Below are 21,194 nucleotides of genomic sequence, written 5' to 3'. Positions count from 1 at the left end.
CCTTTTTAGACTCCTTAAAATAAAAGGTCCATCTGGGCACTTGTCACTTTAGGCTCATTAAAAATCGAAGGAAACTAGTGTCATCTTTAGCTTTTTCTCGACTCTTAAAAATTGAAAAAACAAGTTGTGTCAAAGCATCATAAAATTCATTTAATTCGGAATAACATTTTCCCCTTTTTATTTTGAGTTGATCGAGTAATCTGCAATCATGGAAGAAATTCAGTCAAAACCCCGTCATTCGTGGAGACTAATGAGTCAGCCATCTTTGACTCCGGAAATGAAACCATTTCGGGCCAAGTGATCTCGTTTAACTGGGCCGAAGTCTCCTGGTTTATTTGAAACTTGTGTTTCAACATCCTCAGAGACTCCAGTTACTCCAATTATTTCTGGTACCGCTGCCTCTACAGAAGAAGTTCTGCAGTTACAAGAGGACATTAGAACTGATCCTAGTGTAACGGTAAAGACTTTTATTCCTGAACCAGCTCCATATAGCGTTGATTCAGAAGGTGTCACCCCTCCAACATCTTTCGTTGTAGAGTTTATACCTTTGTCAGCACCATAAATATTTTACGAACCTGACGGTCTACCTCTTCCACCCGGACTGATTGCTATAGAAGAAATTGTGGAGGATCTTCCATCCAGTACCCCATTGCATTTTGGAACTGGGATCCACCTATATTCTTCTACCGTAGAAGTTAGTTCTTTTGATCACCCTTCATCGCAAGTTCCTGTCGAATCGCTAGGAAATATTTTGGATAGACTCAATATGTCTAAACAACCATTGACATCTAGGACTGTGTCCTCTAATATAGCAGCAACAGAACTTCTTGCCACTACTCCAACAATGTTCACTGGTATACCATCTGTCCCAACTAGTTCTCAACCACTAGATGGAGTCCACCTGGGGACTGTTTTGACAGCATGGTCTATTCCTATTTGTTCATCTAGAATCTTATCTGGAGTTTCTTATGTTGAGACTCAGCAAATTGATCCCTCGCATTAGGATCAATTTGGGCAGTCCAGTCTCCAAAGGCCAGTTTACCCTTTAAACACTGGATTGCTACCATATGGGGGGCAGTATTCTTTTTCATTATTTTCTCCATGGGAGCAATCATATGAGAGTTTACAACAAAGTTCGGGTCAAGCTGGAATTACATCCAGTGGTTGGGTGCCAATACTGCCTCAACAGCCAAGAGTTGTATATTCAATGCAACAAAATCAACATGTGTCAAACATTCCCACTACACTAGCTATTGTGACGGTGTCTCAAGTACAAGCACTACCTATTGTATGTCAACCTAAAATCTCTCAGGTTGTAATACAACAGCCTCTTGTCCCCGCGACTCAATCACAACCACCGATTAGTGGCTCCTTAACTGAATTGACTCAGGCTCAAACGGGTACTATCACGCCTAATCTTGGTCAAACATCCAGTATTGGACAATAGAAAATGGTCTCACAGCCATGGTTGGTGCAATATCAACAACCACAATTCCAGCAAGCTTACCGAGGACCTAAGCAACAAAGCTTTGCAGGTAAAGGGTAGTCATATATTCAAAATGGCTAACAACAATCATATTATAATGGTTATGCCCATCAACCTTATCAAAGTTATCAGCATCAAATACATTATGCTGGTATGCAAAGACTCACTGCTCAGGCGATCCCATGTTATCCTCGGTATGCTTCGCCAAACCTGAATCAACAGTTGCCCTTCGTAGCGACTTTAGAATTACCAGATCTGAATCAGCTAACAAATGATCTAATTGCTTACGCCCCTTGGTGGCCAGTGATTCCTCATAAACTTCCGTCAAATATTCCTAAATTCAATGGAAATCTGGGTGAAGATCCATCGAATCATGTGATGACATTTCATCTGTGGTGTTCGTCCAACACCCTCAATGATGATTCGATTAGGCTTCGCCTTTTTCAGCGAACGCTAACTGGTCCAGCAGTGGAATGGTACATCGAATTGCCTCGAGCTTCATTCAATACCTTTAGCACCCTTACCACCACCTTTTTAACCCATTTTCAATTACCCATAAGGTACGAAATAGGAACAGAACTCCTTACCAATTTTAAATAGATAACAGCCACTCACATATCTGATCATATTCATGAGTGGCAATGTCGTCGTCAAATGGTAAAGACATATGTTCCTGATCAGCTTCTAGCTAAATGGTTTATTAAGTCATTGTTACCTTCTATTACAGAAGATGTGGCCAAGGGAGGAGTCGTCATTGAAGAGCAAGTCATTGCTCACGCACAATATCTAGACTTGATCTATACTTAGTCTGGCATGCTCTATGACAAAATTCCTGATGCTCCTAGACTAGAATTTTTCGTCCCTCCTCCTAAATCAAATAGGGACTCTCATGCCGGCGACGGCATGATTGGCACCTCAAGTATGCAAACCGCAAAGGCCCCATCTGGTAAATCCCTTGCAGTTTCCAGTAAAAAGGAAAATGACAAACTTCCTGCCTCGGAGGTTAATTCCATGTCGACTGACAAAGGCAAAGAACCGAAGCAACCAGGGGGCAAGAAGAAAGGGAAAAACAAAAAGAAGAAACAGGAAGATTCGACTCCTGAAACATATTCTGAAAACCCTCTTGGGCAAAAGAAGCCTAATCGGCCATGTCTCATATGCGATGAGGACCATTGGATGAGAGATTGTCCGCATAAAGCTGAGATTAAGAAATTCTTTAAGAGTTCAAATACCTCAGCGGTGTTGACTGATCTGTTTCCAAACCTAGAAACCAATCTGGTTCCTAACGACAATGCTTCCCCATCCCAAGTGCTTATGTTGTCCATTTCGAAACAGCAAAATGATGCTTTGATATCAACAGGGAATAAAGATTATGGGAATCCACAGATGTTGAACAACAAGGCTATAGATCAACCTAGTAGCTCGACAACAACTTCGACAGAAGTTGTGCCACCCATCATTCCTGAGCTAACAATAAAGTCGCCAAAGGGAGTAGTACACAAATCGACATTTAATCCTCGTACTCAAGTAGCATAGAATTATAATATAGAAGAGGATCTGGCCCAATCGCCATCTGCTATGTCGACGCTTGAAGTACTACAAAATTTCCCCTCCCAAAAGCAAGCTCTATTGTCAGCAATAGGTGGGATTGACCCAACGGATTCCAATATTGTGGCCTTTAATCATAAAGGATACGAACCTCAGTTGCCAGCTCAACTCGCTCTCCTCATACAAGTGAAAGCACTCAACAAAACTGTTCATCAAACAATTATTGATGATGGGGCATCTACCTGCATCATGTCGATGAGTTGCTGGAAAAATTTAGGCTCACCACCCTTGTCAAGATCATCAACGACATTAAAAGCATTCGATGGACGAACATACACCCCGTATGGGATTTTAAGTAACTTGCAAGTTGAACTGGTGGGAAATACGGTAGAAATTGATGTCGAAGTTATCAAGGGAAACCTCGATTACAATATCCTACTGGGAAGGCCCTGGATTTATGCTATGGCTCCTGTTGTGTCAACATACTTTAGAACTATTGCATTTCCCTTTCAACGAGGAATTACAATCATTGATCAACAAACCTTCCTCCCCAACAGTTCACAAGTTACAAGAATCATTCCAATGATCCATGGAAGCTCTCATTCGCTTCAAAATGTCGAGTAGGCCTCCTAAAAGACCCTGCTTTAATGGGTTCTTTTGCCCTACCACCTCTGAGTAATCTGGCGGAAGTGGCCACGGTGGAAACCTGCAATATGATATCTTCCATATCTACACAGATTCAGAAGATTTATGAACATTTTGTTAGCATGGATCATCAACAGGTATTGCCTCCAAGCCCAATAGAAAATTTGTAGCAATCAATTTTCTTGGCCTGGGCAGAAAACCCAAATCAACGCTCATTGAGTGTTTGGATAGATAGGTCTAAGGAATATGGCACCCCTTCATATCCTTGGTTGCATGTACATTCTATAGACGAAGGAATTATTCAGTTGGTGATGATAGGAGAGGTACCATGGGAAGATTACCACCATCATTCCCATCTTCCAGATTACAACGAAGATTATTCCAATGACCTTAATCATCCTTTAGTTTTTTATTTTCTATCAAATACTGTAAATACGGTGGCTTCCAAGCAAAATCTATCCAATATTGAAGAAACTATTTCCATAAATATCTTGACCAAACCTAGTGTTGTAGAGAATATTCATGTCGGCAAATATTGTTCTTCTGCAGAACTAGAAATATATTGCTCTCTCTTTCGCGAATTTAGAGATGTCTTTGCATGGTCATATTAATAAATGCCAGGCATAGACTCGAGTATAGTTGAACACGAAATCAAGATGTATCCAGATGTCAAACCGGTACGACAACGACTTTAGAAGGTACACCCAAAGAAAGCCGCTGCCATCAAGGCAGAAGTTGAAAAACTTTTACATGTTGGTTTCATTTACCCGCTTCCTCTAACTGATTGGGTATGAATATTGTTCCTGTGATGAAAAAGGAAGGAATAATTAGAGTGTGTTTCGATTACAGAGTTGTAAATCAAGCTTGTCCAAAGGACAACTACCCTACACCATTCATTAACCAGATAATTGATGAATGTGCCAGATGCGAAATATTTTCATTCATAGATGGATTTTCTAGGTATAATCAAATAAATATTCGCCCACAGGACTAGTCGAAGATTGCATTTATATGTCCGTGAGGAAAATTCGCGTACTGCAAACTACCTTTTAGTTTAAATAACATAGGGGCAACTTTTTAGAGGGCTATGAACTACACCTTCCATGACATCAAGAACATCGTTCAACCATATCTCGACAATCTACTGGTTCATTCACAAAAGCAGACTAACCATCTGCAGTATTTGAGAGCTATATTTCTACATTGTCGACACTAAAAGATATGACTCAATCCCCACAAGTGTGTGTTTTGTGTCAGTTCTGGTCATTTACTTGGTTCATGGTTTCTAAGGATGGGATTCGACTCGACCCATGTAAGGTTCAGGAAATCATTGACATGCCTCCACCTTCAAAGTTGCTTCAAATTCAGAAACTCCAAGGGAAAGCAAACTTTCCGAGGAGGTTCATTCCGAATTACGCTGAACTTGCTAAAGGTTATACACGTATTTTGAAAAAAGAAGTGCCCTTTAACTAGGATCAGGTTGCGCAAGCTTCCTTTGATGCTCTAAAGGAATCCCTAATAAAAGAAACATTAATGTACGCTCTTGGCTATCAAAAAGACTTTAACCTATATCTAGCTGCAGCTGATACAACCATCACAATGGTTTTAGTTCAAGAAGACAATGGAATCGAACATCCTGTCTATTATTTAAGTCGAAACTTAAATGATATAGAAAGAAAGTACTCCTATGTTGAAAAGCTGGCTCTTGCAGCTGTTCAAACAATATAAAGAATTCGACACTATATCCTCTTTCGCAAAACTACCATTTTTCAGATTGCAAACCTATGACTTACATTCTGTCGTGTCAGTTACTTGGGGGCAAATATTCGAAATGGATAACCATTTTACAAGAGTTTGATCTGGAATTTGTAAAATCCAAATCAAAAAAATCTCTAGTATTCGCAGAGTTACTATGCGACTTACCATTGTCGTCCAACAAATCAACATCCAAAGCATCAATCGTGGATGAATCTTTGTTTCTGATATCATCAAGCGATCCGTGGTATGGAGATATATTGATCTATCTCCAAACCCAAACGTTTAGGCCTAATACCTCTCACTTCGAACAACGATGTACTCGATACCAAGAAAATGACTACATGATCATCGGTGATACACTTTACTGTCGTGGTGTCAATACAGTTTTGTGAAGGTGCCTCACGCATGAGGAGGCCGAAAAGGTCCTGAATGATTGTCATTTAGGCACATGTGGGAGACATCTATCTGGCTACGCTATAGCACAAAAAATCTTGCAAGATGGCTACTTCTGGCCTACTATCTTCAAATATTGTATAATAGTAGTAAGAAGTTGCCATGTGTGTCAAATTTTTGATCGCAAATCTAGATTACCACTCGCACCTCTACATCCAGTAGTTGTTGTTGGGCCATTCGCCAAATGGGGCATAGATTTCATGACATGTAACCCCACCTCGACCGGGGGGCATGGGTATATCATAGTCACTGTCTACTATTTTAAAAAATGGGCTGAGGCGATGCCTACATTAAACAACAGTGGCAAAACGACTACTCTTTTCTTTTTCAATCATGTAGTTTCTAGGTTCGGTGTTCCACAGGCTATAGTCATAGATCATGGATCGCATTTTCATAATCACGTGATGGTTGAATTGGTTGCCAAATTAGGACTGTCCCACAAGAGTTCTACTCCATATTATCCGTAGGCTAATGGACAAGTTGAAGCGATCAACTAAGTCCTCAAGCACATGCTACAGAGAATGATTGGAGCCCACAAACAGGATTGGCATTTAATCCTCTACTCAGCTCTATGGGCGTATAAAACCTCGGTGAGAAATGTGAGTGGGTTTACACCCTTTCAGTTGGTGTATGGCCTAGAAGTTGTCTTACCGATTCAATGTGAGATTTCATCTCTAAAGCTCACAATCGATCTTCTCCCCGGAACTTCAGAGGAACAGGCTCATTTCTTGGAACTAATCCAACTGGATGAAACCTGTTAGATACCTATACCAATAGGTTTCATATTTCATGATTGGCAAAAGAAGTTCCAAATATGCTCTGCTTTGGTGATGCAAAGATCCCATATTTCCAAGAGAATGCAATATGTGTACATAGCTTGATGTTGACTGAATTTTGGATGTATGGTCCAACATCCTAATCTGGATCATGCCATGTTTCAATTTCTTGTCATTAGAATAGAGAAAGAAGCCTGTCCAAACTGTTTAAACTTGGCAGGCTAGTAGTTAGGTAGAGAATTAAGGTTCCCAACTGCTTAATCTGGGGCCTTGGAAGTAATAAGGTTAGTTGTAGATAGAAAATCAAAAGAAAAAGCCAAAGGAAAAGAAAAGGTACATGAGGGTCTGCAAGTCTAAGTGCACCCTCCTTGGAGTAACAAAAAATGCTAGGCAGTAGATGGGTAGGTAGATGGGGTTGCAGAAGCATGATTCCTTTATCAGTATCACTGGCTCAAGCAAAGGAAAAACATGGTGCCAGTGCAGGTCTCCTATTCAGTAGTTTTGCAACAGTACAATGAAGCATGTCTAACTCCCTAATACCCCCCATTATACTCATTACTAACATCCCAATACTACTCATGTTCATGGAAAGAGTCAAAGTCTTGTGTTGGTTCTTGGTTCTTTTAAAGCCACATTTCTTGTGTAAAATTCTTTTCATTTTGATCTACTTCCTAAACTAAGTTGATTTCATGTAAACTTAGTGGTTTTTCCCCCTTATCCACCTTCTCCACTCATATTAACTCCTAACTTCTTATTATCTAAATCCCCTATGTCCCCCTTTTCCCCTACTATTATAAACACTATGGTGTATAAACCCCAAGCAATGTATAAATATTCCCTCCCCCTGGCAATTATAGCCATATGTCCAACAACAGGGATTAAATTGACCTCTGGTCAGTTTGATAACCTAAGCTACACCCTTTTCCCCTTCACAAACCTTTGAAATCATTTACCCACTCTATTTGCAAAGAAGCCCTGTAAAAACCCACTTTTACCCTTTATCCAAAGTTTATTTGTAAATGCGCTCTTTTACGAAAAAACAGTGAAAAAACCCGTAAATCCGCCAAAACCCAAAGTTCCGCCCGGGCGCGCGTTTCAAAAAATATATTAAAATATGCCTAGCCCGCTGCCGTATTGTCCTGGCACCTTATCAACCCGTCGACCATCGGATCTGGGCTTTCCCATCCGACGGCCCACATCCATATCGGACGGGCCCCGAAGACCGGACGTTACCTCCCGAAATTTGTCAGATGGTGACGTCAGGCCTCTGCCACGCGTCGCCCCCAAATCTTATCGGGCCGCCTTCTGACAATCTCGCTTCCGTATGAAGAGCGGTGCGATATCATACCGCTTACCACTCCCGGTTTTCAGCTGTCCTGTCAGGCCAACGTCACGCCTCTTCACCGCCGCGTCAGCACCCCCGCCCGCCTTCGCTCCGAGCTGTCACGCCACCTACGCAGTCCCTGTGGACCAATCACAGTCCGCCACGTCACCGGATGACGTCATGCTGATGTCACCCGACCCTGACCCCACCTGATGACGTCATGCTGACGTCATCCAAATTTTCGCGCCAACGCCCAAAAGTCCATATTTGGCCGAATTTTGCCGTTTTTGTGCATTTTCATATGTTTTTCTGCTCTGCCTCCTGCATGCATTTTCACGTCCTTTGCTGCCGCCAACCTACCAAGACCATTCCAGAGCTGTTGCCACTCAGCGTTTGACTGCAACCAAGCTCCTCCATCGTTATAACACCAGGTATTTACCAATTCTTCGACTGCGCACTCTGTTACGTCCTGCATTGATTTAAAAACCAGGAAATTGACCATTTTCACCTGAGAAATAGGCTTGCTACACCTTGAAACTAAGTTAAATCCTTTTTAAACTGGCCAATTGTGCCCAATTACACCCCTGTTGCTCTGAAACGGGCTGTAATTCAACAAATTGCTTCACCTACCGCGCAGGACGATATTTCTCCCAGAAATAGTCGAAATTCAAACCAAATTCATTGGTAAAACATGGATACACCAGTAGCACCTGTTGCCCTGAATGTTGCCCCATTGAATGCCCCTCAGAGAGAGTTGGAGTGGAAACCATTAGCAGATCAAGATTACCAAATATCAGAGGAAATGTTGATGCATAGCAAGTATCACATTCACTTGCTAAATGAATTGAAACTCAAGCATGATAGTGGAATGGATATATTGGGCATTTGGGACTCTTTCCTCCCCATCTTCAAGCTCCCTCAGGTCAACCAATTCCCTGACCTAATCCACCAATGCGCTGACTGCTATGATCCCACTCAGAGGGCTGTGCTTGACCCTTCAGGCTCAGTTGTTTTTTATGTCACCCCTGAAGCCATCAGAGAGATGCTGAACTTCAAGACTGATAAGAAATTAGTCCCTTTGTCACTATTGGATCTGATAAAACAAGGAGCTAAACTGACAGATGCTCAAATCACTAAGATAAATCAATTGTTCATTGATTCAACCTCTGATACCATGACGTACCCTCCCATTTCTCATGTATACCTGAATCAATTGGGCAGAGACCTTGCAGATATGATTAGTCCCATACTGGGCTATAATTCAATAGAATTTTTTGATGAAACTGTGCTGGTAATGATGGCCATGTTTTCCCCTGGTAAGCCCCCAATCTGTTATGACTATGCCACTTACATCTCCAATAAAATACATGAGCAATTGATAAACTTGGCGAGAGAAAGGCTGTTCAGATACACCTCCTATATCTACCATTTAATCCTATACTATCAGCATGAGAAATTTCCTTTCCCTGTGAGAAGAGTGGATGCACAAGGCAATCCAAGGTCAGTGGTCTATTGGTCCTCTGCTTTCCACTACAGATCTTATTCCCCATACACTTATTCTGAGTTTATAGACCTCTTCATCCACCCAGCCATGTCTCTGCTTATGAGCTCACCTCCTCCAAGACTAACTGATGATATGCAGAGGATTCTTCAGTTGTCCAAGGTATACAGCATTGGGGATTGGTATTTTTACCAAAACCACACAGTTATCAGAATATATGGGTGTGAGTTGCCCCCATATAGATTGCCCAGATATGTGCCCATGAGATTGTTTGCCCTTGAATACTTTAGGCAATTTGGGAATGCTGATGTGCTCCATTTCTCAAGCAGGGGCAAGAAAGCACAACTTAAAGTTAGAAATCAATTAGGCCACTTCATTTACAATAAAAGGGAGGCAGGTTGGCAAGAGGAAGATAGAATGCTAGAAAGCCTTGGCTTACAAACCAGTTTCCTTTGGAAACCATACGACCCAACTCATTTCATATGCTTAAGAAGGATCAGATATAGGCTGGCCAGTTATGGTCACTTAAGGTTGCCTCACATAGAAAAATATGCAAATCAACTAGAATGGAGGGAAGGCACCTTAGAAGAAGCTACAACACAAGAAGAACTAGCTCAAAGAGGAATAAGAAATCTCCAAAAGTTTGCTGACTTGGAGCTTTGTTCACAGGTATTTTCTCTTCCAGGCACTCAAGTCGGAGCATCTGCCTCATCATCTACAACTCCACAAAAGACAGTCCAAGCCCCAATCACAGCAGAAACTTTAACCAAGGATAAAGGCAAGGAAACAGAACAACAAGAGGCCCCTGAAGAGTAGCAATCAACCCAAGATCAACAGCCTGAAAATCATCCTGAACAGCAGGAAGGAATGGCAGAGGCTCCTGGTCCTAATGATGAGCAAACGCAAGAAAAGGAGGCCTCAGTGCAGAATGTTACAGTGGAGACTTCGGTGCTCCAAACCCCTACAAATGAAGAGAGGGGTAAGAAGAGAGATAGAGAGGAACAGACACCCCTTAGCACCGCAACATCACAGCAAGGGGAAAAGAGACAAAGGCTCGATCCCTTCTCAGAGGAGGAGATGCCTTTTGGGCAAACACAGATGGGTCCCCCCAGCACAGAGGTATCAGCTAGCTCATTACAGCAAGAGCAGCAAAGAACACTTGGAGGAGAGGTCAGCTCCTCAGGGCAACAAAGAAAGGGTGAGTCTAGCATTAAGAAACAATTCATAGACATCAAGACCAGAAATGAGCCATTGAGGTTACAGCTATACAACCACTTGTTGAAAATGGCTCCTACAAACCAGCAGAGGTTGATGTCTGCATATGATGTGCAAGAGGGCAAAATGATAATGGGCCATTTCAAGCCCACAGCGCTGCAGCCACAGTATGCAGCTGATTATATAAGAACAAACTTGGAAGTCCTGTCCAAGGAAATCCACCCAATGGATCAAATTGAATTGCATAAACAGACGGGTGAGATGGTGTATGCTACCCTAGCAGATAATACATTAACAAATTATAGATTGCAGAATTCGTTGAATAATACCACTGCACAATTGGAGTTAGAAAAGGCATCCTCCCAGGCTAAAGACAACAGGATAAGGTCTTTGGAGGATATAATCATAGAGCTTGGGCATGACCCAAAGGACCCTAAAGCTATAAAGGAGCTGCTAAAGATAAGAGATGCAGACATTGCAGCTCTAAGGAAGATGATAAAGGTCCCAACAACTCTTCACCCTTAAACAGAGGAGGTTTCCCAGCAAAGGAAGGACCAGGATGCAACAACATTGCTGGTAACACTGCACAAACAGTTGGTGCAGACTGAAGAAAAATTAATAGAAACAGAGGCTGCATTGCAGGCAACCCTACAACAAAAATAAGGAGGCCAAACAGTTCAGCCCTCTCCACAAGTAATCAACCTTGAGGAACCCCCTCAAATTGTCACTCCTCCTGCAGTGCAAACAGTTGAGACAGCTCCATCAACATCAGCACCAGCAACAACATCAGATCAGGCTCCAAGCCTTGACATGCAGAAGCTGATGAATGAAATTCAAGCCCTGGAAACCCAAATGGCAGAGCTAAATGAGGCCAAGGAGAATTTAGCTAAGCTAAATGAAAAATATGACAAATCCAAACAAAACGTAGCTGAAAAGGGAAGAGAAATAAAGGCTCTCAAGGAGAAGATAAAGGAGCTGGAGAAAGAGCTCACCCTTGACAAAGTTGTAGCTGAGGTCAAGACAGTTTTATGGGCCAACATTGGCCAATGCATAACAGATCAGTGGCAGTATATAGAGACTATTCATGAGCAAATGGAGCTCATAGGCAAAGCACACAGGGAAGTCCAAAGAGCAAGAGCATCTCTAGGAAATATGCCTGAGATAGCCAACAGAATGATCAACGTGCTCAATAACCGCACAGGTCCTCAGCTGGCAGCAATTGGGATCACCAATAGAACTGAAACCATCCTGCTGATAAAGAGGGTCCTCACACTGAGAAGCCTGGTACAAACATTGGATAGAAGAAGCCAGGACATGCAAACAGAAGTAAACAGGTTCATGGATAAGTTTGCAACATTACAGAGTAGAGGCCTTCCTGGCTTGCTGAACAGCGCAGGGAGGCTACTTTCACATGAACATTATGCCAAAAGGGTAAATACTTTTGCTACCAATCAGATCACTGTAGGATCAAGCACCTCAGAGGAAACAGAGCCAGCATCAGGGCAAAGTCTCTATGACAGAGTAGAGAACTTATTTTTTATTATGAATGAGATCAAACATTTGTTTGAAGTGCCTCCAAACTTCTACAAATATACAGAGGCAGATGAAACCTTAGATGCAATTTTGAGGCATCAACTGCCTACACAGGAATGGTGGACCAAAATGATACAGTTGTTACTGTAAACAAGAGGCTTTCATCAAATTTTTTCATCAAAAAACATAAATCATCATGTACAGGAAAATTTGATGCATTCAGTATGTCTGTAGAAGAATGGACTGAGCCAGCTCAGCAAACCAATTCGGCCACTAAAGAAATACTGACAGCTGCAAATGACAGGGCCGAGAAAGCTACAGCATGACAAAGCCATAAAGACACATCATTCAGCATTAATACAGAACGCTCAACCGACTCAGTGGCCTCCAAAGGTCAAAAAAATTTCTGACAGCATTGAAGAGTATTCATTTTGTATTTAGAGCAGTAATAACTTCCTTATCTGCTATTTTGTAAAGTTGTTGAGCGTATTTATTTATCAAGTGACTCAGCGGTTCAGATATTTTTGTATAACCGATTGTATATATTCCCCCTCGCATAAGCTTGCAGGGGTTGTTGATTTTCTCTTCAGGAGATACTATGCTGTAAATGTTCAGAGTTTTAATACAACAAAGCTGATGGAATTTCCAAAGTTCTGTGTTGTCTGATGCGTTTTGGTGTGCTTGCTGAATGCTACAGGATTCCGGCGTATTTCATGGAACAATAAGTTTCTTTGACCTGTTCGCCATGTTTGTTATTTTCTTCATAATCCATTCATGTTCTGTTTCATAGTTTAATGGCAAAGAAAAAGAATAGTTTCAAGACTTATTCATAGAGTACCCTGAACTCAATCTAAGCTATTATGTATGTTTTCCTCAGTTATATTTATAATAGTGTAATTCTTAATTGCTGCACTTCTAAACTATACCTTTCACAGTGATTATTGTTCAGGAATTCAAACCTGCTCCTGGTCAATACATCTCTTTCTCACATCACCAGCTTAGTGGAAATTTCTTAAATGCCTTCCACTGGTTAAACCACTTCATCATTACAATTTCAAGTCCGTTTCATGAAATATTTAAATGGCCCTGTTGTTTCAACAATCCCACTCAACATTTCAAACAACCTGTAACCACAGACTCCATTGCCCAATGGTCTAAAACTGTCTGAAGATATCACCTTAAGTACTGAGAGACATCATTCAACCAAAATTACAAACCAAACCCTCACCTCATATCTAGCCTAGGATTCTTAAGAACAAAGTTAAACAGTCAAAGAGAGAGCCCTCTCTGATTACAGGTTGGCTAGAACCTCTGATCCAAAGCTTGGTTAGTGGTTACCTCGGCCGTATTCCCTCAGGAGTCAAAGGGAACAACCTGGGTGTTAACATAAATGGCGAATCCACTGGGGACCTGGACGAACTTTGCAACCTCCTATCTGATTCTTAATGTTGTAGATAAAGCCTGAGTGATAGCCAGATAGCCTTAGAAACTGCCTCTGCTTTGCATTTGCAGGAGTATATAAAAGCTGCCTCAGTCAATCTTTATTCAGTATTAGGTTTCATATAGTTGTGCTATAATTAACCAGTCCTTGTCAAAAGATCACTACCTCCTTAGAAATTCTCACAAAGAAAGTCATAGAAGCTGGCTCCTAAGAAGAAAACTCGTTACACAAGATCAAACCTAGATCCTGATCCAGCACCTGAGTTTCAAAATCCAAACTTGATTGCAAGAATCCTCAAGAGACACAAATCAGAAGGCACTTTATCAGATTCAAGTTCGGAAGCAGGTCTCCAAACTGACATTCCAACCCCTGCTAAGGCTTCTCTACATCCTCATACAACTAGCCCACAATCTCCTACTTCTTCATCCACTTCACAAGGTATCCTTTCAACCACTCCATCAACTACACACACCCCTTCCATCCCATTTCCTCCACTTGTCCCATTCATCCCTGTTATCCCTGTTGTCCCACCAAACATGGCTAATAGATATGCCCCACTACAGTTACCGGCCAATCCAGCTCCTATGCCTCAAGAGTACCAAAGCAAGATCTCATACTTTGATGGTACTGGCTCTTAGCCAGCCCTTCAACATACTAAGAAAATGCAGGACTACTTTGAAAACTACGAAATAGATGATGATGGGGTTAGAATGAAAATTTTTGTGCAAAGCTTAACGGGGGATGTAAGAACATGGTTTAGGTCACTTGCAGCAAACTCAATAGTTGACCCTGAAGCCCTCTATCAAACATTTATCAACAGATGGGAGAAGAAGAAGGACCCACTTCATATATTATCTGAATACAATACTATCAAAAGAGGTCCACAAGAAACTGTCCTGGACTACTGTGCTCAGTTTAACAATGTCTACAATGCTATTCCCCAAAATCTTAGACCCCCACCGGATCTAGCCTTATATACCTTTCCTGATGGGTTTGATTCAGATATGGCATATCAATTAAGGGAAAGGGCTCCCAGAACTTTAGCTGAAATGCAAGATATAGCAGTAAGTGTAGAAGCTAACTTGATAGCCAAGAGAAATAGGACAAGAACTGAGAGAAAGACTACCTTTAAAGAAGAGCCTTCAGGCTGGGATCAAAAACTGGATGCAATAATCACTGGTATGCAGAGATTAGGTGACAGAGTAGAATCAGTTGAGAGGAAGTCATCATGGGAAGCACCACAGAATAATCCTATTAGGAATCCCAATTTCAGAAGAAACCAAAATCCTAATGTTGGTAAAACAAATTCTGAACCAGAGATTAGACCTCCGTTCCAAGAAAATTATACAGAAGCATCCACTTCTAATGAACAAATAGATGACACCCACATTAACCTAATGGTCCTGAATGATGATCAACAAGTTTTCCTGAGTCAAGAAGATCATAAGGATGATGATATTAAGCAGTTTCAAACCAAGTCAGGTGAGTCATTCGACTTTAAACAAGGCTATGACACAGCTGTTTATGAAGTTCATAAACAATACAAGCTAAGGAGCAGAACTATAAATGTGACACAGTCTGAGAAAATAAAGGACACTCTACCACCTAAGAAAACCATTGTCACAGAGCCAATTGACAAAACTGATTCAATTACAAATGAAGTAACAGTTGAAGAAATAACTGAAGCATCTTCCCCAAATCAACAATCAATGGCTACATCACCCTTGCAGCCTAATCCAAGCATTACTTCCCAAAAGATGAGTAAAAAGGACAAGCCTCAAGATCAGAGTGAAAACCAAGAAGAAAATTTGAACAACAAAGAAAGGGTTGTCAACCACAATACCAAGGTCCAATCTGAAAAACCCTTTGACTTAGAAGCTGAAATTGGCAAATTGAAGATAGCCATTCCTCTTTCAGAGCTAGCCAAGCATGACATTTACAAACAACAAATCAAAAAGTCCCTTCAACTTACCCATAATAAAGATGATGTCAATGTGTTGGATGATACCCCAGAACTACTTTTCGGTCCAGAGGTTGATGGAAAAACAACAGTTACAGGGATCTTACCTTTTTATGTCAGCTTGCATGTTCATGATAAAATATTACACAATGCAATGTTTGATTCAGGTGCTTCTCATAACCTTATGCCTAAATCAGTGATGGAGAGACTTAACCTAGACATTACAAGACCTTATAAGGACCTATTTTCATTTGACTCCAGCCAAGTTAAGTGTTTAGGTTTGATAAAAGATCTATGTGTGTCCCTTGTCCAGTATCCAAACAAAACAATCTTAATGGATGTGGTAGTTGCTGATATCCCACCCAAATATGGAATGCTGTTATCAAGATCATGGGGGGCTAAACTCCAAGGTTCCCTGCAATTAGACATGTCATATGCCACCATCTCAGTCTTTGGTCAACCCAAGAGGCTATATAGAGAGTCACTTATGAAATACATGGTGAGCAGTGAAGAAAAGCCTCAAAATTTCCCCATTTGTGCAGTCCATTCAGATATGGATTCCTTTATTCTGTTCAATGATGATACGAGCCCCGGGAGTGATAATAAATCGGTCACACTTGAACAAAATATGCATATGAGTGAGCAACCAAGTCCCCAAGAGATCAAAATTGAGAAACCAATTGATGAGTCACTCCTAAAAGATAAACCAGATGAAAAACAAAAACTCCAACTTATAATCCCAAATTATAGAAAGAATGTTGAAAATCCCTTAAAACAGGAGATCTTATGGTTCCTTGAGTTTGATGGATCAGTCAACAAATTAGGGGCAGGAGCTGGAGTGTGGATTCATAACAAACAAAGCAATCATGCACAAGGTCGGGCCTATAGGCTTAATTTCAGATGTACCAACAATATGGCAGAATATGAGGCTCTTTTGCTAGGCCTCAAACTGGTAAAATCATTAGAGGCCACAAAACTTTCAATCATGGGAGATTCAAACCTTATTATCCAACAAGTGAAAGGAAATTTTGTCACCAATGACAAAAGACTAAGGTCATATAGGTCTGCTGCTATTGAAATGCTTAAAACTTTCACTGAATTTCAGATAACCAAGATAGCTAGAGCCCACAATCTTCATGCACATAGTTTAGCCACATTTGCTAGTACGTGCAAATTGCCTTTTGAACCTAACCATTGTTTTACAGCCGAGATAAAACACATATCTTCTGTCCCAAACAATGTTAAAGACTGGCAAGTATTTGAGGATGACACACAGATAAATAATTTCTTAACCTTGCAGCACGAACTTTCAGGCTTGAACATTGATGTGGATTCGGTGAAAGACATGCAACCATTGAGTGAACAGGACCAAATAGCTATATCACCCAAAACAACAAGTCAAATGCTTTGTTCAACAAGCTTTGACAAGCAACAAATACAAGAACTTGAACAACTGCATTTGGATGAAATAGCCGGTGCAGAGGCTGAAATCATAGAGCTAAAGGATAACTTTCTGCCAACAGGCCTAACTCCATTGGAGGACATTTTTGATTCAAATGATGTCCCTAGAAAACCGAAAATGCAGCCCCTCAATGCTGCCATTGAAGAATGCAACATTGGGACTCCTGAAAAACCCAAAATAATAAAATTGTCTGCATCTTTACCTCCTGACCAGAAGCCTAAATACATTGACCTTTTTAAAGAGTTCCAAGATGTGTTTGCATGGAGTTATGAGGATTTGAAATCCTATGACACCTCTGTTATCCAACACACCATCCCTCTCAAGCCTAATAAAAAGCCATTCAAGCAGAAATTGAGAAGGATCAATCCTATGCTTCTCCCTTCAATTGAAAAAGAGGTACAAAAAATGTTTAAAGCTGGTATCATAGCCCCAATCAGGTTCTCAGACTGGATTTCAAATTTGGTGCCCATAAGAAAGAAAACCGGTGAGATTAGGCTTTGCGTTGATCTAAGGAATTTAAACCAAGTATCCCTCAAAGACAATTATCCCTTACCTAAAATGGATCACATTCTCCAAAGAGTGGTGGGGGCTTCAAGAATATCGTTACTTGATGGATTCTCAGGCTTCAATCAGATCCTAGTCCACCCTGATGATCAAGATAAGACAGCATTCACAACCCCATGGGGAACTTTCAAATATGATAAAATGCCTTTTGGTTTGAAAAATGCAGAAGCTACATTTCAAAGAGCAATGGACATTGCTTTTGCTAAAGAGATCCATGACTTTCTTGTCATTTACTTAGATGACCTCACACCTTTCTCTAAATCTGACCAAGAACATCTGAAATACTTGAGACAGATATTCATAACATGTAGAAAATATGGTATTTCCTTAAATCCTAAGAAGTCTCTATTTGGTTTGGAAGAAGGTAAGTTGTTAGGTCACATCATTTCTAAAGATGGCATTAGAATTGACCCGGACAGAATACAAGCCATTTTTCAAATGCCCCATCCAAGAAACATCAAAGAATTACAAGCCTTCTTGGGAAAGATCAACTTTTTAAGGAGGTTCATCCCAAACTTAGCAGAATTAATCAGATTACTAAACAACATGCTAAAAAAGGATTCAAAAGTAAAGTGGACAGTAGAGGCAAATCAAGCTTTTGAAGGTATCAAATTGGCCCTTACCCAAACTCCAGTCTTAACAAATCCTCAATTTGACAAAGAGTTTATCATTTTCTCTTTTGCCTCCCAGCATACCATTGCTGTTGTCTTATTGCAGAAAGATGACAAAGGAAATGAGAAACCTATTGCCTTCTTTAGTAGAGCTCTTAGAGATGCACCTATGAAATATCAGATCATGGAGAAACAAGCTTATGCCTTGGTCAAAGCCATCAAAGACTTCAGGATCTACATCCTGTACTCCCATGTTATAGCTTATGTACCAAGTCCCATTGTGAAAGACATACTCACTCAAGAAAACTTGGAGGGCAGAAGAGGAAAATGGATTGCCAACATTTTAGAATTTGATATTGAGATAAAACCTACAAAACTAATAAAAGGGCAAGGTTTGGCTAAATTAATGTCTGAAACAAATTTTCAAGCCTTGGACATTAACCAACTGGACAGTGAGCTGGAGCTGGCGACTCCAAAGATCAATGCAGCCTTTGAACAATCCCAGTGGTATTCTGATATCTGTTATATATTGCAAAACCTGTGTGCTCCCCCAGGATTGTCCAAAACCAAATCTAGATTCCTAAAAATGAAAGCTTCAAAATTTTGTGTCATGGATGGCAATTTTCTTTGGAAAAACCATGAGGGTATATTGTTAAACTGCTTAATTGAGAATGAAACTGATAATGTGATGAAAGAATTTCATGCAGGTGATTGTGGTGGACATTTATACTGGAAGTCCACTGTGGACAAGATACTAAGGGCAGGTTACTATTGGCCTACTCTGTTCTCTGATGTTAAAAAATTTACCACTTCATGTCACAAGTGTCAAGTATTTGAGGGAAAGAGAAAATTAATGCCCCTTCCTTTGAGGCCTATTGCAACAGAGAAGCCATTTCAGCAGTGGGGCCTGGACTTCATTGGGAAAATTCATCCTTCTTCTTCAGGCCAACATAGATGGATTCTGACAGCCACAGATTACTTCACCAAATGGATTGAGGCTGTTCCATGTAGACAAGCAAATGATTCTACTATTATTCAGTTTCTGGAGACTAATATTCTTGCTAGATTTGGCTATCCTCACAAAATTATAACAGACAATGCTGCTGCTTTTAGATCCAAGAAGATGGTGAACTTCTGCCACAGATTTCATATTACTTTGGGCCATTCCACTGCATACTACCCTCAAGGAAATGGCCTAGCTGAATCATCAAATAAAAGCCTTGTAAACATCATAAAGAAGGTTTTGGAAGGAAATAAGAAAAATTGGCATAAGAAACTTGTGAATGCCTTATGGGCAGATAGACTAACAACTAAGAGATCCATTGGGGTCAGCCCATATGAGTTAGTCTATGGATTAGAAGCCAAATTCCCTTCATCCTTAGGGATCCCTGTCATGAAACTCCTTCAAGAAAGTCAGGTTGAACCAAATGATATGCAAAGAAGGACCAATCAAATAATATGTTTGCAGCAAACCAGAGACCAAGTTTATAGTAGAGTTCAAGTTTTACAAGAAAAGTTAAAGAAAGCTTTTGATAGAAGAACTAAGGCTGAAGATTTCAACATGGGTGACAAAGTCCTCAAGTGGGATGCAAGAAGGGAAGATAAAGGAAAACATGGAAAATTTGATTCCCTTTGGAGAGGACCATTTGTCATCCAAGCAGCGCAAGGAAACAACACTTACTCCCTAAAAAATCTGGATGAAACTGACTTGGATGAAGGTCCTGTGAATGGCAGGATGTTGAAGCACTACTTTGAGTACTTTCCATGTATATAGCATGGCTGTTCCCCTGTACATAATATGTTGCATATAATGTTTTCTTTCAGCATGTGAATAGCTCAGTTTGAAAGGTCTTGCAGAATCAGGAAAAGGCTTTTAGTTCAGCAAGTTCCACAAGTATGACAGATTCCAATTTTGAGATTTCAAGGAGGAAAACTCCAAGTTTTGGTAAAAAGAAGTCAAAGGGCCAAGGCATTCTGACCTGCTGTTCTTGGTCTTTCAAGAAGAAAAACCATCCCCATGTGGAGCCACTGTTAGATACCTATACCAATAGGTTTCATATTTCATGATTGGAAAAAGAAGTTCCAAATATGCTCTGCTTTGGTGATGCAAAGATCCCATATTTCCAAGAGAATGCAATATGTGTACATAGCTTGATGTTGACTAAATTTTGGATGGATGGTCCAACAGCCTAATCTGGATCATGCCATGTTTCAATTTCTTGTCATTAGAATAGAGAAAGAAGCCTGTCCAAACTGTTTAAACTTGGTAGGCTAGTAGTTAGGTAGAGAATTAAGGTTCCCAACTGCTTAATCTGGGGCCTTGGAAGTAATAAGGTTAGTTGTAGATAGAAAATCAAAAGAAAAAGCCAAAGGAAAAGAAAAGGTACATGAGGGTCTGCAAGTCTAAGTGCACCCTCCTTGGAGTAACAAATAATGCTAGGCAGTAGATGGGTAGGTAGATGGGGTTGCAGAATCATGATTCCTTTATCACTGGCTCAAGCAAAGGAAAAACATGGTGCCAGTGCAGGTCTCCTATTCAGCAGTTTTGCAACAGTACAATGAAGCATGTCTAACTCCCTAATACCCCCCATTATACTCATTACTAACATCCCAATACTACTCATGTTCATGGAAAGAGTCAAAGTCTTGTGTTGGTTCTTGGCTCTTTAAAAGCCACATTTCTTGTGTAAAATTCTTTTCATTTTGATCTACTTCCTAAACTAAGTTGATTTCATGTAAAATTAGTGGTTTTCCCCCTTATCCACCTTCTCCACTCATATTAACTCCTAACTTCTTATTATCTAAATCCCCTATGTCCCCCTTTTCCCCTACTATTATAAACACTATGGTGTATAAACCCCAAGCAATGTATAAATATTCCCTCCCCCTGGCAATTATAGCCATATGTCCAACAACA

This window comes from Pinus tabuliformis, chromosome 8 (genome assembly GCF_031772625.1).
Source record: "Pinus tabuliformis cultivar Carrire ecotype Pingquan chromosome 8, CPIR1, whole genome shotgun sequence".
NCBI classification, from domain to species: Eukaryota; Viridiplantae; Streptophyta; class Pinopsida; order Pinales; family Pinaceae; genus Pinus; species Pinus tabuliformis.
The sequence above is the reverse complement of the archived record's forward strand: the minus strand, read 5'-3'. Positions refer to the sequence as shown.